The sequence below is a fragment of the Anopheles coluzzii genome, chromosome 2, assembly GCF_943734685.1.
Source record: "Anopheles coluzzii chromosome 2, AcolN3, whole genome shotgun sequence".
NCBI classification, from domain to species: Eukaryota; Metazoa; Arthropoda; class Insecta; order Diptera; family Culicidae; genus Anopheles; species Anopheles coluzzii.
The window spans coordinates 90,615,372-90,642,202 of NC_064670.1; the positions used below are offsets into that span (position 1 = coordinate 90,615,372).

At 46.3% G+C, this 26,831-nt stretch overlaps 53 non-coding genes across 53 annotated transcripts; all 53 read right to left on the reverse strand.

Moving 5' to 3' along the window:
• Positions 1–291: 291 nt before the first annotated feature.
• Positions 292–410, reverse strand: LOC120954175 (5S ribosomal RNA). Its single transcript, XR_005751555.1, has one exon. It is a non-coding gene; the product is annotated as a 5S ribosomal RNA (ribosomal RNA).
• A 382-nt stretch (positions 411–792) lies between these two features.
• LOC120954187 (5S ribosomal RNA) lies at positions 793–911 on the reverse strand. Its single transcript, XR_005751566.1, has one exon. It is a non-coding gene; the product is annotated as a 5S ribosomal RNA (ribosomal RNA).
• Positions 912–1,291: 380 nt separating this feature from the next.
• Positions 1,292–1,410, reverse strand: LOC120954199 (5S ribosomal RNA). The gene has a single exon (XR_005751577.1). It is a non-coding gene; the product is annotated as a 5S ribosomal RNA (ribosomal RNA).
• A 380-nt stretch (positions 1,411–1,790) lies between these two features.
• On the reverse strand, positions 1,791–1,909 carry LOC120954210 (5S ribosomal RNA). The gene has a single exon (XR_005751588.1). It is a non-coding gene; the product is annotated as a 5S ribosomal RNA (ribosomal RNA).
• Positions 1,910–2,291: 382 nt separating this feature from the next.
• Positions 2,292–2,410, reverse strand: LOC120954222 (5S ribosomal RNA). Its single transcript, XR_005751599.1, has one exon. It is a non-coding gene; the product is annotated as a 5S ribosomal RNA (ribosomal RNA).
• Positions 2,411–2,790: 380 nt separating this feature from the next.
• Positions 2,791–2,909, reverse strand: LOC120954233 (5S ribosomal RNA). Its single transcript, XR_005751610.1, has one exon. It is a non-coding gene; the product is annotated as a 5S ribosomal RNA (ribosomal RNA).
• A 382-nt stretch (positions 2,910–3,291) lies between these two features.
• Positions 3,292–3,410, reverse strand: LOC120954289 (5S ribosomal RNA). The gene has a single exon (XR_005751664.2). It is a non-coding gene; the product is annotated as a 5S ribosomal RNA (ribosomal RNA).
• A 382-nt stretch (positions 3,411–3,792) lies between these two features.
• On the reverse strand, positions 3,793–3,911 carry LOC120954245 (5S ribosomal RNA). The gene has a single exon (XR_005751621.2). It is a non-coding gene; the product is annotated as a 5S ribosomal RNA (ribosomal RNA).
• Positions 3,912–4,293: 382 nt separating this feature from the next.
• LOC120954257 (5S ribosomal RNA) lies at positions 4,294–4,412 on the reverse strand. Its single transcript, XR_005751632.1, has one exon. It is a non-coding gene; the product is annotated as a 5S ribosomal RNA (ribosomal RNA).
• A 382-nt stretch (positions 4,413–4,794) lies between these two features.
• LOC120954268 (5S ribosomal RNA) lies at positions 4,795–4,913 on the reverse strand. Its single transcript, XR_005751643.1, has one exon. It is a non-coding gene; the product is annotated as a 5S ribosomal RNA (ribosomal RNA).
• A 382-nt stretch (positions 4,914–5,295) lies between these two features.
• LOC120954279 (5S ribosomal RNA) lies at positions 5,296–5,414 on the reverse strand. The gene has a single exon (XR_005751654.1). It is a non-coding gene; the product is annotated as a 5S ribosomal RNA (ribosomal RNA).
• A 382-nt stretch (positions 5,415–5,796) lies between these two features.
• On the reverse strand, positions 5,797–5,915 carry LOC120954291 (5S ribosomal RNA). Its single transcript, XR_005751665.1, has one exon. It is a non-coding gene; the product is annotated as a 5S ribosomal RNA (ribosomal RNA).
• A 391-nt stretch (positions 5,916–6,306) lies between these two features.
• On the reverse strand, positions 6,307–6,425 carry LOC120954303 (5S ribosomal RNA). Its single transcript, XR_005751676.1, has one exon. It is a non-coding gene; the product is annotated as a 5S ribosomal RNA (ribosomal RNA).
• A 382-nt stretch (positions 6,426–6,807) lies between these two features.
• Positions 6,808–6,926, reverse strand: LOC120954308 (5S ribosomal RNA). The gene has a single exon (XR_005751681.1). It is a non-coding gene; the product is annotated as a 5S ribosomal RNA (ribosomal RNA).
• A 382-nt stretch (positions 6,927–7,308) lies between these two features.
• LOC120954309 (5S ribosomal RNA) lies at positions 7,309–7,427 on the reverse strand. Its single transcript, XR_005751682.1, has one exon. It is a non-coding gene; the product is annotated as a 5S ribosomal RNA (ribosomal RNA).
• A 382-nt stretch (positions 7,428–7,809) lies between these two features.
• LOC120954310 (5S ribosomal RNA) lies at positions 7,810–7,929 on the reverse strand. The gene has a single exon (XR_005751683.2). It is a non-coding gene; the product is annotated as a 5S ribosomal RNA (ribosomal RNA).
• Positions 7,930–8,311: 382 nt separating this feature from the next.
• LOC120954311 (5S ribosomal RNA) lies at positions 8,312–8,430 on the reverse strand. Its single transcript, XR_005751684.2, has one exon. It is a non-coding gene; the product is annotated as a 5S ribosomal RNA (ribosomal RNA).
• Positions 8,431–8,810: 380 nt separating this feature from the next.
• Positions 8,811–8,929, reverse strand: LOC120954312 (5S ribosomal RNA). The gene has a single exon (XR_005751685.1). It is a non-coding gene; the product is annotated as a 5S ribosomal RNA (ribosomal RNA).
• A 380-nt stretch (positions 8,930–9,309) lies between these two features.
• LOC120954281 (5S ribosomal RNA) lies at positions 9,310–9,428 on the reverse strand. Its single transcript, XR_005751656.2, has one exon. It is a non-coding gene; the product is annotated as a 5S ribosomal RNA (ribosomal RNA).
• Positions 9,429–9,810: 382 nt separating this feature from the next.
• Positions 9,811–9,929, reverse strand: LOC120954313 (5S ribosomal RNA). Its single transcript, XR_005751686.1, has one exon. It is a non-coding gene; the product is annotated as a 5S ribosomal RNA (ribosomal RNA).
• A 380-nt stretch (positions 9,930–10,309) lies between these two features.
• On the reverse strand, positions 10,310–10,428 carry LOC120954314 (5S ribosomal RNA). The gene has a single exon (XR_005751687.1). It is a non-coding gene; the product is annotated as a 5S ribosomal RNA (ribosomal RNA).
• A 382-nt stretch (positions 10,429–10,810) lies between these two features.
• Positions 10,811–10,929, reverse strand: LOC120954316 (5S ribosomal RNA). Its single transcript, XR_005751688.1, has one exon. It is a non-coding gene; the product is annotated as a 5S ribosomal RNA (ribosomal RNA).
• Positions 10,930–11,311: 382 nt separating this feature from the next.
• Positions 11,312–11,430, reverse strand: LOC120954318 (5S ribosomal RNA). Its single transcript, XR_005751690.1, has one exon. It is a non-coding gene; the product is annotated as a 5S ribosomal RNA (ribosomal RNA).
• A 382-nt stretch (positions 11,431–11,812) lies between these two features.
• On the reverse strand, positions 11,813–11,931 carry LOC120954319 (5S ribosomal RNA). The gene has a single exon (XR_005751691.1). It is a non-coding gene; the product is annotated as a 5S ribosomal RNA (ribosomal RNA).
• Positions 11,932–12,313: 382 nt separating this feature from the next.
• On the reverse strand, positions 12,314–12,432 carry LOC120954320 (5S ribosomal RNA). Its single transcript, XR_005751692.1, has one exon. It is a non-coding gene; the product is annotated as a 5S ribosomal RNA (ribosomal RNA).
• Positions 12,433–12,814: 382 nt separating this feature from the next.
• LOC120954321 (5S ribosomal RNA) lies at positions 12,815–12,933 on the reverse strand. The gene has a single exon (XR_005751693.1). It is a non-coding gene; the product is annotated as a 5S ribosomal RNA (ribosomal RNA).
• A 382-nt stretch (positions 12,934–13,315) lies between these two features.
• Positions 13,316–13,434, reverse strand: LOC120954322 (5S ribosomal RNA). The gene has a single exon (XR_005751694.1). It is a non-coding gene; the product is annotated as a 5S ribosomal RNA (ribosomal RNA).
• A 382-nt stretch (positions 13,435–13,816) lies between these two features.
• Positions 13,817–13,935, reverse strand: LOC120954323 (5S ribosomal RNA). The gene has a single exon (XR_005751695.1). It is a non-coding gene; the product is annotated as a 5S ribosomal RNA (ribosomal RNA).
• Positions 13,936–14,317: 382 nt separating this feature from the next.
• Positions 14,318–14,436, reverse strand: LOC120954324 (5S ribosomal RNA). Its single transcript, XR_005751696.1, has one exon. It is a non-coding gene; the product is annotated as a 5S ribosomal RNA (ribosomal RNA).
• A 382-nt stretch (positions 14,437–14,818) lies between these two features.
• Positions 14,819–14,937, reverse strand: LOC120954325 (5S ribosomal RNA). The gene has a single exon (XR_005751697.1). It is a non-coding gene; the product is annotated as a 5S ribosomal RNA (ribosomal RNA).
• A 382-nt stretch (positions 14,938–15,319) lies between these two features.
• On the reverse strand, positions 15,320–15,438 carry LOC120954326 (5S ribosomal RNA). The gene has a single exon (XR_005751698.1). It is a non-coding gene; the product is annotated as a 5S ribosomal RNA (ribosomal RNA).
• A 382-nt stretch (positions 15,439–15,820) lies between these two features.
• On the reverse strand, positions 15,821–15,939 carry LOC120954327 (5S ribosomal RNA). The gene has a single exon (XR_005751699.1). It is a non-coding gene; the product is annotated as a 5S ribosomal RNA (ribosomal RNA).
• A 382-nt stretch (positions 15,940–16,321) lies between these two features.
• LOC120954329 (5S ribosomal RNA) lies at positions 16,322–16,443 on the reverse strand. The gene has a single exon (XR_005751701.2). It is a non-coding gene; the product is annotated as a 5S ribosomal RNA (ribosomal RNA).
• A 382-nt stretch (positions 16,444–16,825) lies between these two features.
• Positions 16,826–16,944, reverse strand: LOC120954330 (5S ribosomal RNA). Its single transcript, XR_005751702.1, has one exon. It is a non-coding gene; the product is annotated as a 5S ribosomal RNA (ribosomal RNA).
• Positions 16,945–17,326: 382 nt separating this feature from the next.
• LOC120954331 (5S ribosomal RNA) lies at positions 17,327–17,445 on the reverse strand. The gene has a single exon (XR_005751703.1). It is a non-coding gene; the product is annotated as a 5S ribosomal RNA (ribosomal RNA).
• A 382-nt stretch (positions 17,446–17,827) lies between these two features.
• On the reverse strand, positions 17,828–17,946 carry LOC120954332 (5S ribosomal RNA). Its single transcript, XR_005751704.1, has one exon. It is a non-coding gene; the product is annotated as a 5S ribosomal RNA (ribosomal RNA).
• A 382-nt stretch (positions 17,947–18,328) lies between these two features.
• On the reverse strand, positions 18,329–18,447 carry LOC120954333 (5S ribosomal RNA). The gene has a single exon (XR_005751705.1). It is a non-coding gene; the product is annotated as a 5S ribosomal RNA (ribosomal RNA).
• Positions 18,448–18,829: 382 nt separating this feature from the next.
• Positions 18,830–18,948, reverse strand: LOC120954054 (5S ribosomal RNA). The gene has a single exon (XR_005751435.1). It is a non-coding gene; the product is annotated as a 5S ribosomal RNA (ribosomal RNA).
• Positions 18,949–19,330: 382 nt separating this feature from the next.
• Positions 19,331–19,449, reverse strand: LOC120954055 (5S ribosomal RNA). The gene has a single exon (XR_005751436.1). It is a non-coding gene; the product is annotated as a 5S ribosomal RNA (ribosomal RNA).
• A 382-nt stretch (positions 19,450–19,831) lies between these two features.
• On the reverse strand, positions 19,832–19,950 carry LOC120954056 (5S ribosomal RNA). Its single transcript, XR_005751437.1, has one exon. It is a non-coding gene; the product is annotated as a 5S ribosomal RNA (ribosomal RNA).
• A 382-nt stretch (positions 19,951–20,332) lies between these two features.
• LOC120954057 (5S ribosomal RNA) lies at positions 20,333–20,451 on the reverse strand. The gene has a single exon (XR_005751438.1). It is a non-coding gene; the product is annotated as a 5S ribosomal RNA (ribosomal RNA).
• Positions 20,452–20,833: 382 nt separating this feature from the next.
• LOC120954058 (5S ribosomal RNA) lies at positions 20,834–20,952 on the reverse strand. The gene has a single exon (XR_005751440.1). It is a non-coding gene; the product is annotated as a 5S ribosomal RNA (ribosomal RNA).
• Positions 20,953–21,334: 382 nt separating this feature from the next.
• LOC120954060 (5S ribosomal RNA) lies at positions 21,335–21,453 on the reverse strand. The gene has a single exon (XR_005751442.1). It is a non-coding gene; the product is annotated as a 5S ribosomal RNA (ribosomal RNA).
• Positions 21,454–21,835: 382 nt separating this feature from the next.
• LOC120954061 (5S ribosomal RNA) lies at positions 21,836–21,954 on the reverse strand. The gene has a single exon (XR_005751443.1). It is a non-coding gene; the product is annotated as a 5S ribosomal RNA (ribosomal RNA).
• Positions 21,955–22,336: 382 nt separating this feature from the next.
• Positions 22,337–22,455, reverse strand: LOC120954062 (5S ribosomal RNA). Its single transcript, XR_005751444.1, has one exon. It is a non-coding gene; the product is annotated as a 5S ribosomal RNA (ribosomal RNA).
• Positions 22,456–22,837: 382 nt separating this feature from the next.
• LOC120954063 (5S ribosomal RNA) lies at positions 22,838–22,956 on the reverse strand. Its single transcript, XR_005751445.1, has one exon. It is a non-coding gene; the product is annotated as a 5S ribosomal RNA (ribosomal RNA).
• A 382-nt stretch (positions 22,957–23,338) lies between these two features.
• Positions 23,339–23,457, reverse strand: LOC120954065 (5S ribosomal RNA). The gene has a single exon (XR_005751446.1). It is a non-coding gene; the product is annotated as a 5S ribosomal RNA (ribosomal RNA).
• Positions 23,458–23,839: 382 nt separating this feature from the next.
• On the reverse strand, positions 23,840–23,958 carry LOC120954066 (5S ribosomal RNA). The gene has a single exon (XR_005751447.1). It is a non-coding gene; the product is annotated as a 5S ribosomal RNA (ribosomal RNA).
• A 382-nt stretch (positions 23,959–24,340) lies between these two features.
• On the reverse strand, positions 24,341–24,459 carry LOC120954067 (5S ribosomal RNA). The gene has a single exon (XR_005751448.1). It is a non-coding gene; the product is annotated as a 5S ribosomal RNA (ribosomal RNA).
• A 382-nt stretch (positions 24,460–24,841) lies between these two features.
• LOC120954052 (5S ribosomal RNA) lies at positions 24,842–24,960 on the reverse strand. Its single transcript, XR_005751434.2, has one exon. It is a non-coding gene; the product is annotated as a 5S ribosomal RNA (ribosomal RNA).
• A 382-nt stretch (positions 24,961–25,342) lies between these two features.
• LOC120954068 (5S ribosomal RNA) lies at positions 25,343–25,461 on the reverse strand. Its single transcript, XR_005751449.1, has one exon. It is a non-coding gene; the product is annotated as a 5S ribosomal RNA (ribosomal RNA).
• Positions 25,462–25,843: 382 nt separating this feature from the next.
• LOC120954069 (5S ribosomal RNA) lies at positions 25,844–25,962 on the reverse strand. Its single transcript, XR_005751450.1, has one exon. It is a non-coding gene; the product is annotated as a 5S ribosomal RNA (ribosomal RNA).
• Positions 25,963–26,344: 382 nt separating this feature from the next.
• Positions 26,345–26,463, reverse strand: LOC120954070 (5S ribosomal RNA). The gene has a single exon (XR_005751451.1). It is a non-coding gene; the product is annotated as a 5S ribosomal RNA (ribosomal RNA).
• Positions 26,464–26,831: the final 368 nt, after the last annotated feature.

Genomic DNA, 26,831 nt, shown 5'->3' on the forward strand with positions numbered 1-26,831 from the left:
CACAGGGCACAAGCTACCATGGTTTTCACACAATAAAACACATCTTCAATAGAGATTGCTTGAGAAAAAGTATGTTCGACCACAGTACCCCCACTCCAACATGTGCTACGAACACCAACAAGGACTATAAATAGAACAACATCGCCCTTCGAGGGAAGCGTTAGAAGAAGGTAAGAATTCATCCAAAAGGAACTTTTTCACAGCGTACTGGGATGACCACAAGGAGGATGGATACATTCCATGCGACCAAACACATCCCCGATGAGGCTGAGAAAAGCAAAAAGGTGAAGATGCCAACGACACATGGTTTTCCCAAGTGGTCACCCACCTAAGTACTAGCCATGCCCGATGTTGCTTAACTTCGGTGATCGGACGAGAACCGGTGTTTTCAACATGGTATGGTCGTTGACAAACATGCCCGCCGCTAACACGCAACATAAACCAACGTCACACCGCCGTCTAACGTTCAAATCTAATGTGGAATTCATCTTTTCTGCAGCCTCCACAGGTCACAGGGCTCAAGCTACAGTGCTTTTCACACAATAAATTGCATCTTCATGAGTGGTTGTTTGAGAAAAAGTATGTTCGACCACAGTTCCCCCTCTCCAACATATGCTACAAAGGGCTATAAATAGAACAACATCGCCCTTCGAGGGAAGCGTTAGAAGAAGGAAAGAATTCATCCAAAAGGAACTTTTTCACAGCGTACTGGGATGACCACAAGGACGATGTGTACATTCCATGCGACCAAACACATCCCCGATGAGGCTGAGAAAAGCAAAAAGGTGAAGATGCCAACGACACATGGTTTTCCCAAGTGGTCACCCACCTAAGTACTAGCCATGCCCGATGTTGCTTAACTTCGGTGATCGGACGAGAACCGGTGTTTTCAACATGGTATGGTCGTTGACAAACATGCCCGCCGCTAACACGCAACATAAACCAACGTCACACCGCCGTCTAACGTTCAAATCTAGTGTGGAATTCATCTTTTCTGCAGCCTCCACAGGTCACAGGGCTCAAGCTACAATGCTTTTCACACAACGAAACACATTTTCAATAGTGGTTGTTTGAGAAAAAGTATGTTCGACCACAGTTCCCCCACTCCAACATATGCTACGAAGGGCTATAAATAGAACAACATCGCCCTTCGAGGGAAGCGTTAGAAGGGGAACAATTCATCCAAAAGGAACTTTTTCACAGCGTCCTGGGGTGACCACAAGGACGATGGATACATTCCTTGCCACCAAACACATCCCCGATGAGGCTGAGAAAAGCAAAAAGGTGAAGATGCCAACGACACATGGTTTTCCCAAGTGGTCACCCACCTAAGTACTAGCCATGCCCGATGTTGCTTAACTTCGGTGATCGGACGAGAACCGGTGTTTTCAACATGGTATGGTCGTTGACAACCATGCCCGCCGCTAACACGCAACATAAACCAACGTCACACCGCCGTCTAACGTTCAAATCTAATGTGGAATTCATCTTTTCTGCAGCCTCCACAGGTCACAGGGCTCAAGCTACAGTGCTTTTCACACAATAAATTGCATCTTCAAGAGTGGTTGTTTGAGAAAAAGTATGTTCGACCACAGTTCCCCCACTCCAACATATGCGACGAAGGGCTATAAATAGAACAACATCGCCCTTCGAGGGAAGCGTTAGAAGGGGAACAATTCATCCAAAAGGAACTTTTTCACAGCGTCCTGGGGTGACCACAAGGACGATGGATACATTCCATGCGACCAAACACATCCCCGATGAGGCTGAGAAAAGCAAAAAGGTGAAGATGCCAACGACACATGGTTTTCCCAAGTGGTCACCCACCTAAGTACTAGCCATGCCCGATGTTGCTTAACTTCGGTGATCGGACGAGAACCGGTGTTTTCAACATGGTATGGTCGTTGACAACCATGCCCGCCGCTAACACGCAACATAAACCAACGTCACACCGCCGTCTAACGTTCAAATCTAGTGTGGAATTCATCTTTTCTGCAGCCTCCACAAGTCACAGGACACAAGCTACAGTGCTTTTCACACAATAAAACACATTTTCAATAGTGGTTGTTTGAGAAAAAGTTTGTTCGACCACAGTTCCCCCACTCCAACATATGCTACGCAGGGCTATAAATAGAACAACATCGCCCTTCGAGCGAAGCGTTAGAAGAAGGAAAGAATTCATCCAAAAGGAACTTTTTCACAGCCTACTGGGATGACCACAAGGACGATGGATACTTTCCATGCGACCAAACACATCCCCGATGAGGCTGAGAAAAGCAAAAAGGTGAAGATGCCAACGACACATGGTTTTCCCAAGTGGTCACCCACCTAAGTACTAGCCATGCCCGATGTTGCTTAACTTCGGTGATCGGACGAGAACCGGTGTTTTCAACATGGTATGGTCGTTGACAACCATGCCCGCCGCTAACACGCAACATAAACCAACGTCACACCGCCGTCTAACGTTCAAATCTAGTGTGGAATTCATCTTTTCTGCAGCCTCCACAGGTCACAGGGCTCAAGCTACAATGATTTTCACACAACAAAACACATTTTCAATAGTGGTTGTTTGAGAAAAAGTATGTTCGACCACAGTACCCCCACTCCAACATGTGCTACGAAGGGCTATAAATAGAACAACATCGCCCTTCGAGGGAAGCGTTAGAAGGGGAACAATTCATCCAAAAGGAACTTTTTCACAGCGTACTGGGATGACCACAAGGACGATGGATACATTCCATGCGACCAAACACATCCCCGATGAGGCTGAGAAAAGCAAAAAGGTGAAGATGCCAACGACACATGGTTTTCCCAAGTGGTCACCCACCTAAGTACTAGCCATGCCCGATGTTGCTTAACTTCGGTGATCGGACGAGAACCGGTGTTTTCAACATGGTATGGTCGTTGACAACCATGCCCGCCGCTAACACGCAACATAAACCAACGTCACACCGCCGTCTAACGTTCAAATCTAGTGTGGAATTCATCTTTTCTGCAGCCTCCACAAGTCACAGGACACAAGCTACAGTGCTTTTCACACATTAAAACACATTTTCAATAGTGGTTGTTTGAGAAAAAGTATGTTCGACCACAGTTCCCCCTCTCCAACATATGCTACGAAGGGCTATAAATAGAACAACATCGCCCTTCGAGGGAAGCGTTAGAAGAAGGAAAGAATTCATCCAAAAGGAACTTTTTCACAGCCTACTGGGATGACCACAAGGACGATGGATACTTTCCATGCGACCAAACACATCCCCGATGAGGCTGAGAAAAGCAAAAAGGTGAAGATGCCAACGACACATGGTTTTCCCAAGTGGTCACCCACCTAAGTACTAGCCATGCCCGATGTTGCTTAACTTCGGTGATCGGACGAGAACCGGTGTTTTCAACATGGTATGGTCGTTGACAACCATGCCCGCCGCTAACACGCAACATAAACCAACGTCACACCGCCGTCTAACGTTCAAATCTAGTGTGGAATTCATCTTTTCTGCAGCCTCCACAGGTCACAGGGCTCAAGCTACAATGATTTTCACACAACAAAACACATTTTCAATAGTGGTTGTTTGAGAAAAAGTATGTTCGACCACAGTACCCCCACTCCAACATATGCTACGAAGGGCTATAAATAGAACAACATCGCCCTTCGAGCGAAGCGTTAGAAGAAGGAAAGAATTCATCCAAAAGGAACTTTTTCACAGCCTACTGGGATGACCACAAGGACGATGGATACATTCCATGCGACCAAACACATCCCCGATGAGGCTGAGAAAAGCAAAAAGGTGAAGATGGCAACGACACATGGTTTTCCCAAGTGGTCACCCACCTAAGTACTAGCCATGCCCGATGTTGCTTAACTTCGGTGATCGGACGAGAACCGGTGTTTTCAACATGGTATGGTCGTTGACAACCATGCCCGCCGCTAACACGCAACATAAACCAACGTCACACCGCCGTCTAACGTTCAAATCTAGTGTGGAATTCATCTTTTCTGCAGCCTCCACAAGTCACAGGACACAAGCTACAGTGCTTTTCACACATTAAAACACATTTTCAATAGTGGTTGTTTGAGAAAAAGTATGTTCGACCACAGTTCCCCCTCTCCAACATATGCTACGAAGGGCTATAAATAGAACAACATCGCCCTTCGAGGGAAGCGTTAGAAGAAGGAAAGAATTCATCCAAAAGGAACTTTTTCACAGCCTACTGGGATGACCACAAGGACGATGGATACTTTCCATGCGACCAAACACATCCCCGATGAGGCTGAGAAAAGCAAAAAGGTGAAGATGCCAACGACACATGGTTTTCCCAAGTGGTCACCCACCTAAGTACTAGCCATGCCCGATGTTGCTTAACTTCGGTGATCGGACGAGAACCGGTGTTTTCAACATGGTATGGTCGTTGACAACCATGCCCGCCGCTAACACGCAACATAAACCAACGTCACACCGCCGTCTAACGTTCAAATCTAGTGTGGAATTCATCTTTTCTGCAGCCTCCACAGGTCACAGGGCTCAAGCTACAATGATTTTCACACAACAAAACACATTTTCAATAGTGGTTGTTTGAGAAAAAGTATGTTCGACCACAGTTCCCCCTCTCCAACATATGCTACGAAGGGCTATAAATAGAACAACATCGCCCTTCGAGGGAAGCGTTAGAAGAAGGAAAGAATTCATCCAAAAAGAACTTTTTCACAGCGTACTGGGATGACCACAAGGACGATGGATACTTTCCATGCGACCAAACACATCCCCGATGAGGCTGAGAAAAGCAAAAAGGTGAAGATGCCAACGACACATGGTTTTCCCAAGTGGTCACCCACCTAAGTACTAGCCATGCCCGATGTTGCTTAACTTCGGTGATCGGACGAGAACCGGTGTTTTCAACATGGTATGGTCGTTGACAACCATGCCCGCCGCTAACACGCAACATAAACCAACGTCACACCGCCGTCTAACGTTCAAATCTAGTGTGGAATTCATCTTTTCTGCAGCCTCCACAGGTCACAGGGCTCAAGCTACAATGATTTTCACACAACAAAACACATTTTCAATAGTGGTTGTTTGAGAAAAAGTATGTTCGACCACAGTACCCCCACTCCAACATATGCTACGAAGGGCTATAAATAGAACAACATCGCCCTTCGAGCGAAGCGTTAGAAGAAGGAAAGAATTCATCCAAAAGGAACTTTTTCACAGCGTACTGGGATGACCACAAGGACGATGGATACTTTCCATGCGACCAAACACATCCCCGATGAGGCTGAGAAAAGCAAAAAGGTGAAGATGCCAACGACACATGGTTTTCCCAAGTGGTCACCCACCTAAGTACTAGCCATGCCCGATGTTGCTTAACTTCGGTGATCGGACGAGAACCGGTGTTTTCAACATGGTATGGTCGTTGACAACCATGCCCGCCGCTAACACGCAACATAAACCAACGTCACACCACCGTCTAACGTTCAAATCTAGTGTGGAATTCATCTTTTCTGCAGTCTCCACAAGTCACAGGGCTCAAGCTACAGTGCTTTTATCACAATAAAACACATTTTCAATAGTGGTTGTTTGAGAAAAAGTATGTTCGACCACAGTTCCCCCACTCCAACATATGCTACGAAGGGCTATAAATAGAACAACATCGCCATATGAGGGAAGCGTTAGAAGAAGGAAAGAATTCATCCAAAAGGAACTTTTTCACAGCGTACTGGGATGACCACAAGGACGATGTATACATTCCATGCGACCAAACACATCCCCGATGAGGCTGAGAAAAGCAAAAAGGTGAAGATGCCAACGACACATGGTTTTCCCAAGTGGTCACCCACCTAAGTACTAGCCATGCCCGATGTTGCTTAACTTCGGTGATCGGACGAGAACCGGTGTTTTCAACATGGTATGGTCGTTGACAACCATGCCCGCCGCTAACACGCAACATAAACCAACGTCACACCGCCGTCTAACGTTCAAATCTAGTGTGGAATTCATCTTTTCTGCAGCCTCCACAGGTCACAGGGCACAAGCTACCATGGTTTTCACACAATAAAACACATCTTCAATAGAGATTGCTTGAGAAAAAGTATGTTCGACCACAGTACCCCCACTCCAACATGTGCTACGAACACCAACAAGGACTATAAATAGAACAACATCGCCCTTCGAGGGAAGCGTTAGAAGAAGGTAAGAATTCATCCAAAAGGAACTTTTTCACAGCGTACTGGGATGACCACAAGGAGGATGGATACATTCCATGCGACCAAACACATCCCCGATGAGGCTGAGAAAAGCAAAAAGGTGAAGATGCCAACGACACATGGTTTTCCCAAGTGGTCACCCACCTAAGTACTAGCCATGCCCGATGTTGCTTAACTTCGGTGATCGGACGAGAACCGGTGTTTTCAACATGGTATGGTCGTTGACAACCATGCCCGCCGCTAACACGCAACATAAACCAACGTCACACCGCCGTCTAACGTTCAAATCTAGTGTGGAATTCATCTTTTCTGCAGCCTCCACAGGTCACAGGGCTCAAGCTACAATGATTTTCACACAACAAAACACATTTTCAATAGTGGTTGTTTGAGAAAAAGTATGTTCGACCACAGTTCCCCCTCTCCAACATATGCTACGAAGGGCTATAAATAGAACAACATCGCCCTTCGAGGGAAGCGTTAGAAGAAGGAAAGAATTCATCCAAAAGGAACTTTTTCACAGCGTACTGGGATGACCACAAGGACGATGGATACATTCCATGCGACCAAACACATCCCCGATGAGGCTGAGAAAAGCAAAAAGGTGAAGATGCCAACGACACATGGTTTTCCCAAGTGGTCACCCACCTAAGTACTAGCCATGCCCGATGTTGCTTAACTTCGGTGATCGGACGAGAACCGGTGTTTTCAACATGGTATGGTCGTTGACAACCATGCCCGCCGCTAACACGCAACATAAACCAACGTCACACCGCCGTCTAACGTTCAAATCTAGTGTGGAATTCATCTTTTCTGCAGCCTCCACAAGTCACAGGACACAAGCTACAGTGCTTTTCACACATTAAAACACATTTTCAATAGTGGTTGTTTGAGAAAAAGTTTGTTCGACCACAGTTCCCCCACTCCAACATATGCTACGCAGGGCTATAAATAGAACAACATCGCCCTTCGAGCGAAGCGTTAGAAGAAGGAAAGAATTCATCCAAAAGGAACTTTTTCACAGCCTACTGGGATGACCACAAGGACGATGGATACTTTCCATGCGACCAAACACATCCCCGATGAGGCTGAGAAAAGCAAAAAGGTGAAGATGCCAACGACACATGGTTTTCCCAAGTGGTCACCCACCTAAGTACTAGCCATGCCCGATGTTGCTTAACTTCGGTGATCGGACGAGAACCGGTGTTTTCAACATGGTATGGTCGTTGACAACCATGCCCGCCGCTAACACGCAACATAAACCAACGTCACACCGCCGTCTAACGTTCAAATCTAGTGTGGAATTCATCTTTTCTGCAGCCTCCACAAGTCACAGGACACAAGCTACAGTGCTTTTCACACATTAAAACACATTTTCAATAGTGGTTGTTTGAGAAAAAGTTTGTTCGACCACAGTTCCCCCACTCCAACATATGCTACGCAGGGCTATAAATAGAACAACATCGCCCTTCGAGCGAAGCGTTAGAAGAAGGAAAGAATTCATCCAAAAGGAACTTTTTCACAGCCTACTGGGATGACCACAAGGACGATGGATACTTTCCATGCGACCAAACACATCCCCGATGAGGCTGAGAAAAGCAAAAAGGTGAAGATGCCAACGACACATGGTTTTCCCAAGTGGTCACCCACCTAAGTACTTAGCCATGCCCGATGTTGCTTAACTTCGGTGATCGGACGAGAACCGGTGTTTTCAACATGGTATGGTCGTTGACAACCATGCCCGCCGCTAACACGCAACATAAACCAACGTCACACCGCCGTCTAACGTTCAAATCTAGTGTGGAATTCATCTTTTCTGCAGCCTCCACAGGTCACAGAGCACAAGGTACAGTGCTTTTTACACAATAAATTGCATCTTCTTGAGTGGTTGTTTGAGAAAAAGTATGTTCGACCACAGTTCCCCCACTCCAACATGTGCTACGAAGGGCTATAAATAGAACAACATCGTCCTTCGAGGGAAGCGTTAGAAGAAGGAAAGAATTCATCCAAAAGGAACTTTTTCACAGCGTACTGGGATGACCACAAGGACGATGTGTACATTCCATGCGACCAAACACATCCCCGATGAGGCTGAGAAAAGCAAAAAGGTGAAGATGCCAACGACACATGGTTTTCCCAAGTGGTCACCCACCTAAGTACTAGCCATGCCCGATGTTGCTTAACTTTGGTGATCGGACGAGAACCGGTGTTTTCAACATGGTATGGTCGTTGACAACCATGCCCGCCGCTAACACGCAACATAAACCAACGTCACACCGCCGTCTAACGTTCAAATCTAGTGTGGAATTCATCTTTTCTGCAGCCTCCACAGGTCACAGGGCTCAAGCTACAGTGCTTTTCACACAATAAATTGCATCTTCAAGAGTGGTTGTTTGAGAAAAAGTATGTTCGACCACAGTTCCCCCACTCCAACATATGCGACGAAGGGCTATAAATAGAACAACATCGCCCTTCGAGGGAAGCGTTAGAAGGGGAACAATTCATCCAAAAGGAACTTTTTCACAGCGTCCTGGGGTGACCACAAGGACGATGGATACATTCCTTGCCACCAAACACATCCCCGATGAGGCTGAGAAAAGCAAAAAGGTGAAGATGCCAACGACACATGGTTTTCCCAAGTGGTCACCCACCTAAGTACTAGCCATGCCCGATGTTGCTTAACTTCGGTGATCGGACGAGAACCGGTGTTTTCAACATGGTATGGTCGTTGACAACCATGCCCGCCGCTAACACGCAACATAAACCAACGTCACACCGCCGTCTAACGTTCAAATCTAATGTGGAATTCATCTTTTCTGCAGCCTCCACAGGTCACAGGGCTCAAGCTACAGTGCTTTTCACACAATAAATTGCATCTTCAAGAGTGGTTGTTTGAGAAAAAGTATGTTCGACCACAGTTCCCCCACTCCAACATATGCGACGAAGGGCTATAAATAGAACAACATCGCCCTTCGAGGGAAGCGTTAGAAGGGGAACAATTCATCCAAAAGGAACTTTTTCACAGCGTCCTGGGGTGACCACAAGGACGATGGATACATTCCATGCGACCAAACACATCCCCGATGAGGCTGAGAAAAGCAAAAAGGTGAAGATGCCAACGACACATGGTTTTCCCAAGTGGTCACCCACCTAAGTACTAGCCATGCCCGATGTTGCTTAACTTCGGTGATCGGACGAGAACCGGTGTTTTCAACATGGTATGGTCGTTGACAACCATGCCCGCCGCTAACACGCAACATAAACCAACGTCACACCGCCGTCTAACGTTCAAATCTAGTGTGGAATTCATCTTTTCTGCAGCCTCCACAAGTCACGGAGCACAAGATAGAGTGCTTTTCACACAATAAAACACATTTTCAATAGTGGTTGTTTGAGAAAAAGTTTGTTCGACCACAGTTCCCCCACTCCAACATATGCTACGCAGGGCTATAAATAGAACAACATCGCCCTTCGAGCGAAGCGTTAGAAGAAGGAAAGAATTCATCCAAAAGGAACTTTTTCACAGCCTACTGGGATGACCACAAGGACGATGGATACTTTCCATGCGACCAAACACATCCCCGATGAGGCTGAGAAAAGCAAAAAGGTGAAGATGCCAACGACACATGGTTTTCCCAAGTGGTCACCCACCTAAGTACTAGCCATGCCCGATGTTGCTTAACTTCGGTGATCGGACGAGAACCGGTGTTTTCAACATGGTATGGTCGTTGACAACCATGCCCGCCGCTAACACGCAACATAAACCAACGTCACACCGCCGTCTAACGTTCAAATCTAGTGTGGAATTCATCTTTTCTGCAGCCTCCACAGGTCACAGGGCTCAAGCTACAATGATTTTCACACAACAAAACACATTTTCAATAGTGGTTGTTTGAGAAAAAGTATGTTCGACCACAGTACCCCCACTCCAACATGTGCTACGAAGGGCTATAAATAGAACAACATCGCCCTTCGAGGGAAGCGTTAGAAGGGGAACAATTCATCCAAAAGGAACTTTTTCACAGCGTACTGGGATGACCACAAGGACGATGGATACATTCCATGCGACCAAACACATCCCCGATGAGGCTGAGAAAAGCAAAAAGGTGAAGATGCCAACGACACATGGTTTTCCCAAGTGGTCACCCACCTAAGTACTAGCCATGCCCGATGTTGCTTAACTTCGGTGATCGGACGAGAACCGGTGTTTTCAACATGGTATGGTCGTTGACAACCATGCCCGCCGCTAACACGCAACATAAACCAACGTCACACCGCCGTCTAACGTTCAAATCTAGTGTGGAATTCATCTTTTCTGCAGCCTCCACAAGTCACAGGACACAAGCTACAGTGCTTTTCACACATTAAAACACATTTTCAATAGTGGTTGTTTGAGAAAAAGTTTGTTCGACCACAGTTCCCCCTCTCCAACATATGCTACGAAGGGCTATAAATAGAACAACATCGCCCTTCGAGGGAAGCGTTAGAAGAAGGAAAGAATTCATCCAAAAGGAACTTTTTCACAGCCTACTGGGATGACCACAAGGACGATGGATACTTTCCATGCGACCAAACACATCCCCGATGAGGCTGAGAAAAGCAAAAAGGTGAAGATGCCAACGACACATGGTTTTCCCAAGTGGTCACCCACCTAAGTACTAGCCATGCCCGATGTTGCTTAACTTCGGTGATCGGACGAGAACCGGTGTTTTCAACATGGTATGGTCGTTGACAACCATGCCCGCCGCTAACACGCAACATAAACCAACGTCACACCGCCGTCTAACGTTCAAATCTAGTGTGGAATTCATCTTTTCTGCAGCCTCCACAGGTCACAGGGCTCAAGCTACAATGATTTTCACACAACAAAACACATTTTCAATAGTGGTTGTTTGAGAAAAAGTATGTTCGACCACAGTTCCCCCTCTCCAACATATGCTACGAAGGGCTATAAATAGAACAACATCGCCCTTCGAGGGAAGCGTTAGAAGAAGGAAAGAATTCATCCAAAAAGAACTTTTTCACAGCGTACTGGGATGACCACAAGGACGATGGATACTTTCCATGCGACCAAACACATCCCCGATGAGGCTGAGAAAAGCAAAAAGGTGAAGATGCCAACGACACATGGTTTTCCCAAGTGGTCACCCACCTAAGTACTAGCCATGCCCGATGTTGCTTAACTTCGGTGATCGGACGAGAACCGGTGTTTTCAACATGGTATGGTCGTTGACAACCATGCCCGCCGCTAACACGCAACATAAACCAACGTCACACCGCCGTCTAACGTTCAAATCTGGTGTGGAATTCATCTTTTCTGCAGCCTCCACAAGTCACAGGACACAAGCTACAGTGCTTTTCACACATTAAAACACATTTTCAATAGTGGTTGTTTGAGAAAAAGTATGTTCGACCACAGTTCCCCCTCTCCAACATATGCTACGAAGGGCTATAAATAGAACAACATCGCCCTTCGAGGGAAGCGTTAGAAGAAGGAAAGAATTCATCCAAAAGGAACTTTTTCACAGCCTACTGGGATGACCACAAGGACGATGGATACTTTCCATGCGACCAAACACATCCCCGATGAGGCTGAGAAAAGCAAAAAGGTGAAGATGCCAACGACACATGGTTTTCCCAAGTGGTCACCCACCTAAGTACTAGCCATGCCCGATGTTGCTTAACTTCGGTGATCGGACGAGAACCGGTGTTTTCAACATGGTATGGTCGTTGACAACCATGCCCGCCGCTAACACGCAACATAAACCAACGTCACACCGCCGTCTAACGTTCAAATCTAGTGTGGAATTCATCTTTTCTGCAGCCTCCACAGGTCACAGGGCTCAAGCTACAATGATTTTCACACAACAAAACACATTTTCAATAGTGGTTGTTTGAGAAAAAGTATGTTCGACCACAGTTCCCCCTCTCCAACATATGCTACGAAGGGCTATAAATAGAACAACATCGCCCTTCGAGGGAAGCGTTAGAAGAAGGAAAGAATTCATCCAAAAAGAACTTTTTCACAGCGTACTGGGATGACCACAAGGACGATGGATACTTTCCATGCGACCAAACACATCCCCGATGAGGCTGAGAAAAGCAAAAAGGTGAAGATGCCAACGACACATGGTTTTCCCAAGTGGTCACCCACCTAAGTACTAGCCATGCCCGATGTTGCTTAACTTCGGTGATCGGACGAGAACCGGTGTTTTCAACATGGTATGGTCGTTGACAACCATGCCCGCCGCTAACACGCAACATAAACCAACGTCACACCGCCGTCTAACGTTCAAATCTAGTGTGGAATTCATCTTTTCTGCAGCCTCCACAGGTCACAGGGCTCAAGCTACAATGATTTTCACACAACAAAACACATTTTCAATAGTGGTTGTTTGAGAAAAAGTATGTTCGACCACAGTACCCCCACTCCAACATATGCTACGAAGGGCTATAAATAGAACAACATCGCCCTTCGAGCGAAGCGTTAGAAGAAGGAAAGAATTCATCCAAAAGGAACTTTTTCACAGCGTACTGGGATGACCACAAGGACGATGTATACATTCCATGCGACCAAACACATCCCCGATGAGGCTGAGAAAAGCAAAAAGGTGAAGATGCCAACGACACATGGTTTTCCCAAGTGGTCACCCACCTAAGTACTAGCCATGCCCGATGTTGCTTAACTTCGGTGATCGGACGAGAACCGGTGTTTTCAACATGGTATGGTCGTTGACAACCATGCCCGCCGCTAACACGCAACATAAACCAACGTCACACCGCCGTCTAACGTTCAAATCTAGTGTGGAATTCATCTTTTCTGCAGCCTCCACAGGTCACAGGGCTCAAGCTACAATGATTTTCACACAACAAAACACATTTTCAATAGTGGTTGTTTGAGAAAAAGTATGTTCGACCACAGTTCCCCCTCTCCAACATATGCTACGAAGGGCTATAAATAGAACAACATCGCCCTTCGAGGGAAGCGTTAGAAGAAGGAAAGAATTCATCCAAAAAGAACTTTTTCACAGCGTACTGGGATGACCACAAGGACGATGGATACTTTCCATGCGACCAAACACATCCCCGATGAGGCTGAGAAAAGCAAAAAGGTGAAGATGCCAACGACACATGGTTTTCCCAAGTGGTCACCCACCTAAGTACTAGCCATGCCCGATGTTGCTTAACTTCGGTGATCGGACGAGAACCGGTGTTTTCAACATGGTATGGTCGTTGACAACCATGCCCGCCGCTAACACGCAACATAAACCAACGTCACACCGCCGTCTAACGTTCAAATCTAGTGTGGAATTCATCTTTTCTGCAGCCTCCACAGGTCACAGGGCTCAAGCTACAATGATTTTCACACAACAAAACACATTTTCAATAGTGGTTGTTTGAGAAAAAGTATGTTCGACCACAGTACCCCCACTCCAACATATGCTACGAAGGGCTATAAATAGAACAACATCGCCCTTCGAGCGAAGCGTTAGAAGAAGGAAAGAATTCATCCAAAAGGAACTTTTTCACAGCGTACTGGGATGACCACAAGGACGATGGATACATTCCATGCGACCAAACACATCCCCGATGAGGCTGAGAAAAGCAAAAAGGTGAAGATGCCAACGACACATGGTTTTCCCAAGTGGTCACCCACCTAAGTACTAGCCATGCCCGATGTTGCTTAACTTCGGTGATCGGACGAGAACCGGTGTTTTCAACATGGTATGGTCGTTGACAACCATGCCCGCCGCTAACACGCAACATAAACCAACGTCACACCGCCGTCTAACGTTCAAATCTAGTGTGGAATTCATCTTTTCTGCAGCCTCCACAAGTCACAGGACACAAGCTACAGTGCTTTTCACACATTAAAACACATTTTCAATAGTGGTTGTTTGAGAAAAAGTTTGTTCGACCACAGTTCCCCCACTCCAACATATGCTACGCAGGGCTATAAATAGAACAACATCGCCCTTCGAGCGAAGCGTTAGAAGAAGGAAAGAATTCATCCAAAAGGAACTTTTTCACAGCCTACTGGGATGACCACAAGGACGATGGATACTTTCCATGCGACCAAACACATCCCCGATGAGGCTGAGAAAAGCAAAAAGGTGAAGATGCCAACGACACATGGTTTTCCCAAGTGGTCACCCACCTAAGTACTAGCCATGCCCGATGTTGCTTAACTTCGGTGATCGGACGAGAACCGGTGTTTTCAACATGGTATGGTCGTTGACAACCATGCCCGCCGCTAACACGCAACATAAACCAACGTCACACCGCCGTCTAACGTTCAAATCTAGTGTGGAATTCATCTTTTCTGCAGCCTCCACAGGTCACAGGGCTCAAGCTACAATGATTTTCACACAACAAAACACATTTTCAATAGTGGTTGTTTGAGAAAAAGTATGTTCGACCACAGTTCCCCCTCTCCAACATGTGCTACGAAGGGCTATAAATAGAACAACATCGCCCTTCGAGGGAAGCGTTAGAAGAAGGAAAGAATTCATCCAAAAAGAACTTTTTTACAGCGTACTGGGATGACCACAAGGACGATGGATACTTTCCATGCGACCAAACACATCCCCGATGAGGCTGAGAAAAGCAAAAAGGTGAAGATGCCAACGACACATGGTTTTCCCAAGTGGTCACCCACCTAAGTACTAGCCATGCCCGATGTTGCTTAACTTCGGTGATCGGACGAGAACCGGTGTTTTCAACATGGTATGGTCGTTGACAACCATGCCCGCCGCTAACACGCAACATAAACCAACGTCACACCGCCGTCTAACGTTCAAATCTAGTGTGGAATTCATCTTTTCTGCAGCCTCCACAGGTCACAGGGCTCAAGCTACAATGATTTTCACACAACAAAACACATTTTCAATAGTGGTTGTTTGAGAAAAAGTATGTTCGACCACAGTACCCCCACTCCAACATATGCTACGAAGGGCTATAAATAGAACAACATCGCCCTTCGAGCGAAGCGTTAGAAGAAGGAAAGAATTCATCCAAAAGGAACTTTTTCACAGCGTACTGGGATGACCACAAGGACGATGGATACTTTCCATGCGACCAAACACATCCCCGATGAGGCTGAGAAAAGCAAAAAGGTGAAGATGCCAACGACACATGGTTTTCCCAAGTGGTCACCCACCTAAGTACTAGCCATGCCCGATGTTGCTTAACTTCGGTGATCGGACGAGAACCGGTGTTTTCAACATGGTATGGTCGTTGACAACCATGCCCGCCGCTAACACGCAACATAAACCAACGTCACACCGCCGTCTAACGTTCAAATCTAGTGTGGAATTCATCTTTTCTGCAGCCTCCACAGGTCACAGAGCACAAGGTACAGTGCTTTTTACACAATAAATTGCATCTTCTTGAGTGGTTGTTTGAGAAAAAGTATGTTCGACCACAGTTCCCCCACTCCAACGTATGCTACGAAGGGCTATAAATAGAACAACATCGCCCTTCGAGGGAAGCGTTAGAAGAAGGAAAGAATTTATCCAAAAAGAACTTTTTCACAGCGTACTGGGATGACCACAAGGACGATGGATACATTCCATGCGACCAAACACATCCCTGATGAGGCTGAGAAAAGCAAAAAGGTGAAGATGCCAACGACACATGGTTTTCCCAAGTGGTCACCCACCTAAGTACTAGCCATGCCCGATGTTGCTTAACTTCGGTGATCGGACGAGAACCGGTGTTTTCAACATGGTATGGTCGTTGACAACCATGCCCGCCGCTAACACGCAACATAAACCAACGTCACACCGCCGTCTAACGTTCAAATCTAGTGTGGAATTCATCTTTTCTGCAGCCTCCACCAGTCACGGGGCACAAGCTACAGTGCTTTTTACACAAAAATATCCACCTTCAAGAGTGGTTGTTTGAGAAAAAGTATGTTCGACCACAGTACCCCCTCTCCAACATATGCTACGAAGGGCTATAAATAGAACAACATCGCCCTTCGAGGGAAGCGTTAGAAGAAGGAAAGAATTCATCCAAAAGGAACTTTTTCACAGCGTACTGGGATGACCACAAGGACGATGGATACATTCCATGCGTCCAAACACATCCCCGATGAGGCTGAGAAAAGCAAAAAGGTGAAGATGCCAACGACACATGGTTTTCCCAAGTGGTCACCACCCACCTAAGTACTAGCCATGCCCGATGTTGCTTAACTTCGGTGATCGGACGAGAACCGGTGTTTTCAACATGGTATGGTCGTTGACAACCATGCCCGCCGCTAACACGCAACATAAACCAACGTCACACCGCCGTCTAACGTTCAAATCTAGTGTGGAATTCATCTTTTCTGCAGCCTCCACAGGTCACAGGGCTCAAGCTACAATGATTTTCACACAACAAAACACATTTTCAATAGTGGTTGTTTGAGAAAAAGTATGTTCGACCACAGTTCCCCCTCTCCAACATATGCTACGAAGGGCTATAAATAGAACAACATCGCCCTTCGAGGGAAGCGTTAGAAGAAGGAAAGAATTCATCCAAAAAGAACTTTTTCACAGCGTACTGGGATGACCACAAGGACGATGGATACTTTCCATGCGACCAAACACATCCCCGATGAGGCTGAGAAAAGCAAAAAGGTGAAGATGCCAACGACACATGGTTTTCCCAAGTGGTCACCCACCTAAGTACTAGCCATGCCCGATGTTGCTTAACTTCGGTGATCGGACGAGAACCGGTGTTTTCAACATGGTATGGTCGTTGACAACCATGCCCGCCGCTAACACGCAACATAAACCAACGTCACACCGCCGTCTAACGTTCAAATCTAGTGTGGAATTCATCTTTTCTGCAGCCTCCACAGGTCACAGGGCTCAAGCTACAATGATTTTCACACAACAAAACACATTTTCAATAGTGGTTGTTTGAGAAAAAGTATGTTCGACCACAGTTCCCCCTCTCCAACATATGCTACGAAGGGCTATAAATAGAACAACATCGCCCTTCGAGGGAAGCGTTAGAAGAAGGAAAGAATTCATCCAAAAGGAACTTTTTCACAGCCTACTGGGATGACCACAAGGACGATGGATACTTTCCATGCGACCAAACACATCCCCGATGAGGCTGAGAAAAGCAAAAAGGTGAAGATGCCAACGACACATGGTTTTCCCAAGTGGTCACCCACCTAAGTACTAGCCATGCCCGATGTTGCTTAACTTCGGTGATCGGACGAGAACCGGTGTTTTCAACATGGTATGGTCGTTGACAACCATGCCCGCCGCTAACACGCAACATAAACCAACGTCACACCGCCGTCTAACGTTCAAATCTAGTGTGGAATTCATCTTTTCTGCAGCCTCCACAGGTCACAGGGCTCAAGCTACAATGATTTTCACACAACAAAACACATTTTCAATAGTGGTTGTTTGAGAAAAAGTATGTTCGACCACAGTTCCCCCTCTCCAACATATGCTACGAAGGGCTATAAATAGAACAACATCGCCCTTCGAGGGAAGCGTTAGAAGAAGGAAAGAATTCATCCAAAAAGAACTTTTTCACAGCGTACTGGGATGACCACAAGGACGATGGATACTTTCCATGCGACCAAACACATCCCCGATGAGGCTGAGAAAAGCAAAAAGGTGAAGATGCCAACGACACATGGTTTTCCCAAGTGGTCACCCACCTAAGTACTAGCCATGCCCGATGTTGCTTAACTTCGGTGATCGGACGAGAACCGGTGTTTTCAACATGGTATGGTCGTTGACAACCATGCCCGCCGCTAACACGCAACATAAACCAACGTCACACCGCCGTCTAACGTTCAAATCTAGTGTGGAATTCATCTTTTCTGCAGCCTCCACAGGTCACAGGGCTCAAGCTACAATGATTTTCACACAACAAAACACATTTTCAATAGTGGTTGTTTGAGAAAAAGTATGTTCGACCACAGTACCCCCACTCCAACATATGCTACGAAGGGCTATAAATAGAACAACATCGCCCTTCGAGCGAAGCGTTAGAAGAAGGAAAGAATTCATCCAAAAGGAACTTTTTCACAGCGTACTGGGATGACCACAAGGACGATGGATACTTTCCATGCGACCAAACACATCCCCGATGAGGCTGAGAAAAGCAAAAAGGTGAAGATGCCAACGACACATGGTTTTCCCAAGTGGTCACCCACCTAAGTACTAGCCATGCCCGATGTTGCTTAACTTCGGTGATCGGACGAGAACCGGTGTTTTCAACATGGTATGGTCGTTGACAACCATGCCCGCCGCTAACACGCAACATAAACCAACGTCACACCGCCGTCTAACGTTCAAATCTAGTGTGGAATTCATCTTTTCTGCAGCCTCCACAAGTCACAGGACACAAGCTACAGTGCTTTTCACACATTAAAACACATTTTCAATAGTGGTTGTTTGAGAAAAAGTATGTTCGACCACAGTTCCCCCTCTCCAACATATGCTACGAAGGGCTATAAATAGAACAACATCGCCCTTCGAGGGAAGCGTTAGAAGAAGGAAAGAATTCATCCAAAAGGAACTTTTTCACAGCGTACTGGGATGACCACAAGGACGATGGATACATTCCATGCGACCAAACACATCCCCGATGAGGCTGAGAAAAGCAAAAAGGTGAAGATGCCAACGACACATGGTTTTCCCAAGTGGTCACCCACCTAAGTACTAGCCATGCCCGATGTTGCTTAACTTCGGTGATCGGACGAGAACCGGTGTTTTCAACATGGTATGGTCGTTGACAACCATGCCCGCCGCTAACACGCAACATAAACCAACGTCACACCGCCGTCTAACGTTCAAATCTAGTGTGGAATTCATCTTTTCTGCAGCCTCCACAAGTCACAGGACACAAGCTACAGTGCTTTTCACACATTAAAACACATTTTCAATAGTGGTTGTTTGAGAAAAAGTTTGTTCGACCACAGTTCCCCCACTCCAACATATGCTACGCAGGGCTATAAATAGAACAACATCGCCCTTCGAGCGAAGCGTTAGAAGAAGGAAAGAATTCATCCAAAAGGAACTTTTTCACAGCCTACTGGGATGACCACAAGGACGATGGATACTTTCCATGCGACCAAACACATCCCTGATGAGGCTGAGAAAAGCAAAAAGGTGAAGATGCCAACGACACATGGTTTTCCCAAGTGGTCACCCACCTAAGTACTAGCCATGCCCGATGTTGCTTAACTTCGGTGATCGGACGAGAACCGGTGTTTTCAACATGGTATGGTCGTTGACAACCATGCCCGCCGCTAACACGCAACATAAACCAACGTCACACCGCCGTCTAACGTTCAAATCTAGTGTGGAATTCATCTTTTCTGCAGCCTCCACAGGTCACAGGGCTCAAGCTACAATGATTTTCACACAACAAAACACATTTTCAATAGTGGTTGTTTGAGAAAAAGTATGTTCGACCACAGTTCCCCCTCTCCAACATATGCTACGAAGGGCTATAAATAGAACAACATCGCCCTTCGAGGGAAGCGTTAGAAGAAGGAAAGAATTCATCCAAAAAGAACTTTTTTACAGCGTACTGGGATGACCACAAGGACGATGGATACTTTCCATGCGACCAAACACATCCCCGATGAGGCTGAGAAAAGCAAAAAGGTGAAGATGCCAACGACACATGGTTTTCCCAAGTGGTCACCCACCTAAGTACTAGCCATGCCCGATGTTGCTTAACTTCGGTGATCGGACGAGAACCGGTGTTTTCAACATGGTATGGTCGTTGACAACCATGCCCGCCGCTAACACGCAACATAAACCAACGTCACACCGCCGTCTAACGTTCAAATCTAGTGTGGAATTCATCTTTTCTGCAGCCTCCACAGGTCACAGGGCTCAAGCTACAATGATTTTCACACAACAAAACACATTTTCAATAGTGGTTGTTTGAGAAAAAGTATGTTCGACCACAGTACCCCCACTCCAACATATGCTACGAAGGGCTATAAATAGAACAACATCGCCCTTCGAGCGAAGCGTTAGAAGAAGGAAAGAATTCATCCAAAAGGAACTTTTTCACAGCGTACTGGGATGACCACAAGGACGATGGATACTTTCCATGCGACCAAACACATCCCCGATGAGGCTGAGAAAAGCAAAAAGGTGAAGATGCCAACGACACATGGTTTTCCCAAGTGGTCACCCACCTAAGTACTAGCCATGCCCGATGTTGCTTAACTTCGGTGATCGGACGAGAACCGGTGTTTTCAACATGGTATGGTCGTTGACAACCATGCCCGCCGCTAACACGCAACATAAACCAACGTCACACCGCCGTCTAACGTTCAAATCTAGTGTGGAATTCATCTTTTCTGCAGCCTCCACCAGTCACGGGGCACAAGCTACAGTGCTTTTTACACAAAAATATCCACCTTCAAGAGTGGTTGTTTGAGAAAAAGTATGTTCGACCACAGTACCCCCACTCCAACATATGCTACGAAGGGCTATAAATAGAACAACATCGCCCTTCGAGGGAAGCGTTAGAAGAAGGAAAGAATTCATCCAAAAGGAACTTTTTCACAGCGTACTGGGATGACCACAAGGACGATGGATACATTCCATGCAACCAAACACATCCCCGATGAGGCTGAGAAAAGCAAAAAGGTGAAGATGCCAACGACACATGGTTTTCCCAAGTGGTCACCCACCTAAGTACTAGCCATGCCCGATGTTGCTTAACTTCGGTGATCGGACGAGAACCGGTGTTTTCAACATGGTATGGTCGTTGACAACCATGCCCGCCGCTAACACGCAACATAAACCAACGTCACACCGCCGTCTAACGTTCAAATCTAGTGTGGAATTCATCTTTTCTGCAGCCTCCACAGGTCACAGGGCTCAAGCTACAGTGCTTTTCACACAATAAATTGCATCTTCATGAGTGGTTGTTTGAGAAAAAGTATGTTTGACCACAGTACCCCCACTCCACCATATGCTACGAAGGGCTATAAATAGAACAACATCGCCCTTCGAGGGAAGCGTTAGAAGAAGGAAAGAATTCATCCAAAAGGAACTTTTTCACAGCGTACTGGGATGACCACAAGGACGATGGATACATTCCATGCGACCAAACACATCCCCGATGAGGCTGAGAAAAGCAAAAAGGTGAAGATGCCAACGACACATGGTTTTCCCAAGTGGTCACCCACCTAAGTACTAGCCATGCCCGATGTTGCTTAACTTCGGTGATCGGACGAGAACCGGTGTTTTCAACATGGTATGGTCGTTGACAACCATGCCCGCCGCTAACACGCAACATAAACCAACGTCACACCGCCGTCTAACGTTCAAATCTAGTGTGGAATTCATCTTTTCTGCAGCCTCCACAGGTCACAGGGCTCAAGCTACAATGATTTTCACACAACAAAACACATTTTCAATAGTGGTTGTTTGAGAAAAAGTATGTTCGACCACAGTACCCCCACTCCAACATATGCTACGAAGGGCTATAAATAGAACAACATCGCCCTTCGAGCGAAGCGTTAGAAGAAGGAAAGAATTCATCCAAAAGGAACTTTTTCACAGCGTACTGGGATGACCACAAGGACGATGGATACTTTCCATGCGACCAAACACATCCCCGATGAGGCTGAGAAAAGCAAAAAGGTGAAGATGCCAACGACACATGGTTTTCCCAAGTGGTCACCCACCTAAGTACTAGCCATGCCCGATGTTGCTTAACTTCGGTGATCGGACGAGAACCGGTGTTTTCAACATGGTATGGTCGTTGACAACCATGCCCGCCGCTAACACGCAACATAAACCAACGTCACACCGCCGTCTAACGTTCAAATCTAGTGTGGAATTCATCTTTTCTGCAGCCTCCACAAGTCACAGGACACAAGCTACAGTGCTTTTCACACATTAAAACACATTTTCAATAGTGGTTGTTTGAGAAAAAGTATGTTCGACCACAGTTCCCCCTCTCCAACATATGCTACGAAGGGCTATAAATAGAACAACATCGCCCTTCGAGGGAAGCGTTAGAAGAAGGAAAGAATTCATCCAAAAGGAACTTTTTCACAGCGTACTGGGATGACCACAAGGACGATGGATACATTCCATGCGACCAAACACATCCCCGATGAGGCTGAGAAAAGCAAAAAGGTGAAGATGCCAACGACACATGGTTTTCCCAAGTGGTCACCCACCTAAGTACTAGCCATGCCCGATGTTGCTTAACTTCGGTGATCGGACGAGAACCGGTGTTTTCAACATGGTATGGTCGTTGACAACCATGCCCGCCGCTAACACGCAACATAAACCAACGTCACACCGCCGTCTAACGTTCAAATCTAGTGTGGAATTCATCTTTTCTGCAGCCTCCACAAGTCACAGGACACAAGCTACAGTGCTTTTCACACATTAAAACACATTTTCAATAGTGGTTGTTTGAGAAAAAGTTTGTTCGACCACAGTTCCCCCTCTCCAACATATGCTACGAAGGGCTATAAATAGAACAACATCGCCCTTCGAGGGAAGCGTTAGAAGAAGGAAAGAATTCATCCAAAAGGAACTTTTTCACAGCCTACTGGGATGACCACAAGGACGATGGATACTTTCCATGCGACCAAACACATCCCCGATGAGGCTGAGAAAAGCAAAAAGGTGAAGATGCCAACGACACATGGTTTTCCCAAGTGGTCACCCACCTAAGTACTAGCCATGCCCGATGTTGCTTAACTTCGGTGATCGGACGAGAACCGGTGTTTTCAACATGGTATGGTCGTTGACAACCATGCCCGCCGCTAACACGCAACATAAACCAACGTCACACCGCCGTCTAACGTTCAAATCTAGTGTGGAATTCATCTTTTCTGCAGCCTCCACAGGTCACAGGGCTCAAGCTACAATGATTTTCACACAACAAAACACATTTTCAATAGTGGTTGTTTGAGAAAAAGTATGTTCGACCACAGTTCCCCCTCTCCAACATATGCTACGAAGGGCTATAAATAGAACAACATCGCCCTTCGAGGGAAGCGTTAGAAGAAGGAAAGAATTCATCCAAAAAGAACTTTTTCACAGCGTACTGGGATGACCACAAGGACGATGGATACTTTCCATGCGACCAAACACATCCCCGATGAGGCTGAGAAAAGCAAAAAGGTGAAGATGCCAACGACACATGGTTTTCCCAAGTGGTCACCCACCTAAGTACTAGCCATGCCCGATGTTGCTTAACTTCGGTGATCGGACGAGAACCGGTGTTTTCAACATGGTATGGTCGTTGACAACCATGCCCGCCGCTAACACGCAACATAAACCAACGTCACACCGCCGTCTAACGTTCAAATCTAGTGTGGAATTCATCTTTTCTGCAGCCTCCACAGGTCACAGGGCTCAAGCTACAATGATTTTCACACAACAAAACACATTTTCAATAGTGGTTGTTTGAGAAAAAGTATGTTCGACCACAGTTCCCCCTCTCCAACATATGCTACGAAGGGCTATAAATAGAACAACATCGCCCTTCGAGGGAAGCGTTAGAAGAAGGAAAGAATTCATCCAAAAAGAACTTTTTCACAGCGTACTGGGATGACCACAAGGACGATGGATACTTTCCATGCGACCAAACACATCCCCGATGAGGCTGAGAAAAGCAAAAAGGTGAAGATGCCAACGACACATGGTTTTCCCAAGTGGTCACCCACCTAAGTACTAGCCATGCCCGATGTTGCTTAACTTCGGTGATCGGACGAGAACCGGTGTTTTCAACATGGTATGGTCGTTGACAACCATGCCCGCCGCTAACACGCAACATAAACCAACGTCACACCGCCGTCTAACGTTCAAATCTAGTGTGGAATTCATCTTTTCTGCAGCCTCCACAGGTCACAGGGCTCAAGCTACAATGATTTTCACACAACAAAACACATTTTCAATAGTGGTTGTTTGAAAAAAAGTATGTTCGACCACAGTACCCCCACTCCAACATATGCTACGAAGGGCTATAAATAGAACAACATCGCCCTTCGAGCGAAGCGTTAGAAGAAGGAAAGAATTCATCCAAAAGGAACTTTTTCACAGCGTACTGGGATGACCACAAGGACGATGGATACTTTCCATGCGACCAAACACATCCCCGATGAGGCTGAGAAAAGCAAAAAGGTGAAGATGCCAACGACACATGGTTTTCCCAAGTGGTCACCCACCTAAGTACTAGCCATGCCCGATGTTGCTTAACTTCGGTGATCGGACGAGAACCGGTGTTTTCAACATGGTATGGTCGTTGACAACCATGCCCGCCGCTAACACGCAACATAAACCAACGTCACACCGCCGTCTAACGTTCAAATCTAGTGTGGAATTCATCTTTTCTGCAGCCTCCACAAGTCACAGGACACAAGCTACAGTGCTTTTCACACATTAAAACACATTTTCAATAGTGGTTGTTTGAGAAAAAGTATGTTCGACCACAGTTCCCCCTCTCCAACATATGCTACGAAGGGCTACAAATAGAACAACATCGCCCTTCGAGGGAAGCGTTAGAAGAAGGAAAGAATTCATCCAAAAGGAACTTTTTCACAGCGTACTGGGATGACCACAAGGACGATGGATACATTCCATGCGACCAAACACATCCCCGATGAGGCTGAGAAAAGCAAAAAGGTGAAGATGCCAACGACACATGGTTTTCCCAAGTGGTCACCCACCTAAGTACTAGCCATGCCCGATGTTGCTTAACTTCGGTGATCGGACGAGAACCGGTGTTTTCAACATGGTATGGTCGTTGACAACCATGCCCGCCGCTAACACGCAACATAAACCAACGTCACACCGCCGTCTAACGTTCAAATCTAGTGTGGAATTCATCTTTTCTGCAGCCTCCACAAGTCACAGGACACAAGCTACAGTGCTTTTCACACATTAAAACACATTTTCAATAGTGGTTGTTTGAGAAAAAGTTTGTTCGACCACAGTTCCCCCACTCCAACATATGCTACGCAGGGCTATAAATAGAACAACATCGCCCTTCGAGCGAAGCGTTAGAAGAAGGAAAGAATTCATCCAAAAGGAACTTTTTCACAGCCTACTGGGATGACCACAAGGACGATGGATACTTTCCATGCGACCAAACACATCCCCGATGAGGCTGAGAAAAGCAAAAAGGTGAAGATGCCAACGACACATGGTTTTCCCAAGTGGTCACCCACCTAAGTACTAGCCATGCCCGATGTTGCTTAACTTCGGTGATCGGACGAGAACCGGTGTTTTCAACATGGTATGGTCGTTGACAACCATGCCCGCCGCTAACACGCAACATAAACCAACGTCACACCGCCGTCTAACGTTCAAATCTAGTGTGGAATTCATCTTTTCTGCAGCCTCCACAGGTCACAGGGCTCAAGCTACAATGATTTTCACACAACAAAACACATTTTCAATAGTGGTTGTTTGAGAAAAAGTATGTTCGACCACAGTTCCCCCTCTCCAACATATGCTACGAAGGGCTATAAATAGAACAACATCGCCCTTCGAGGGAAGCGTTAGAAGAAGGAAAGAATTCATCCAAAAAGAACTTTTTTACAGCGTACTGGGATGACCACAAGGACGATGGATACTTTCCATGCGACCAAACACATCCCCGATGAGGCTGAGAAAAGCAAAAAGGTGAAGATGCCAACGACACATGGTTTTCCCAAGTGGTCACCCACCTAAGTACTAGCCATGCCCGATGTTGCTTAACTTCGGTGATCGGACGAGAACCGGTGTTTTCAACATGGTATGGTCGTTGACAACCATGCCCGCCGCTAACACGCAACATAAACCAACGTCACACCGCCGTCTAACGTTCAAATCTAGTGTGGAATTCATCTTTTCTGCAGCCTCCACAGGTCACAGGGCTCAAGCTACAATGATTTTCACACAACAAAACACATTTTCAATAGTGGTTGTTTGAGAAAAAGTATGTTCGACCACAGTACCCCCACTCCAACATATGCTACGAAGGGCTATAAATAGAACAACATCGCCCTTCGAGCGAAGCGTTAGAAGAAGGAAAGAATTCATCCAAAAGGAACTTTTTCACAGCGTACTGGGATGACCACAAGGACGATGGATACTTTCCATGCGACCAAACACATCCCCGATGAGGCTGAGAAAAGCAAAAAGGTGAAGATGCCAACGACACATGGTTTTCCCAAGTGGTCACCCACCTAAGTACTAGCCATGCCCGATGTTGCTTAACTTCGGTGATCGGACGAGAACCGGTGTTTTCAACATGGTATGGTCGTTGACAACCATGCCCGCCGCTAACACGCAACATAAACCAACGTCACACCGCCGTCTAACGTTCAAATCTAGTGTGGAATTCATCTTTTCTGCAGCCTCCACAGGTCACAGAGCACAAGGTACAGTGCTTTTTACACAATAAATTGCATCTTCTTGAGTGGTTGTTTGAGAAAAAGTATGTTCGACCACAGTTCCCCCACTCCAACGTATGCTACGAAGGGCTATAAATAGAACAACATCGCCCTTCGAGGGAAGCGTTAGAAGAAGGAAAGAATTTATCCAAAAAGAACTTTTTCACAGCGTACTGGGATGACCACAAGGACGATGGATACATTCCATGCGACCAAACACATCCCTGATGAGGCTGAGAAAAG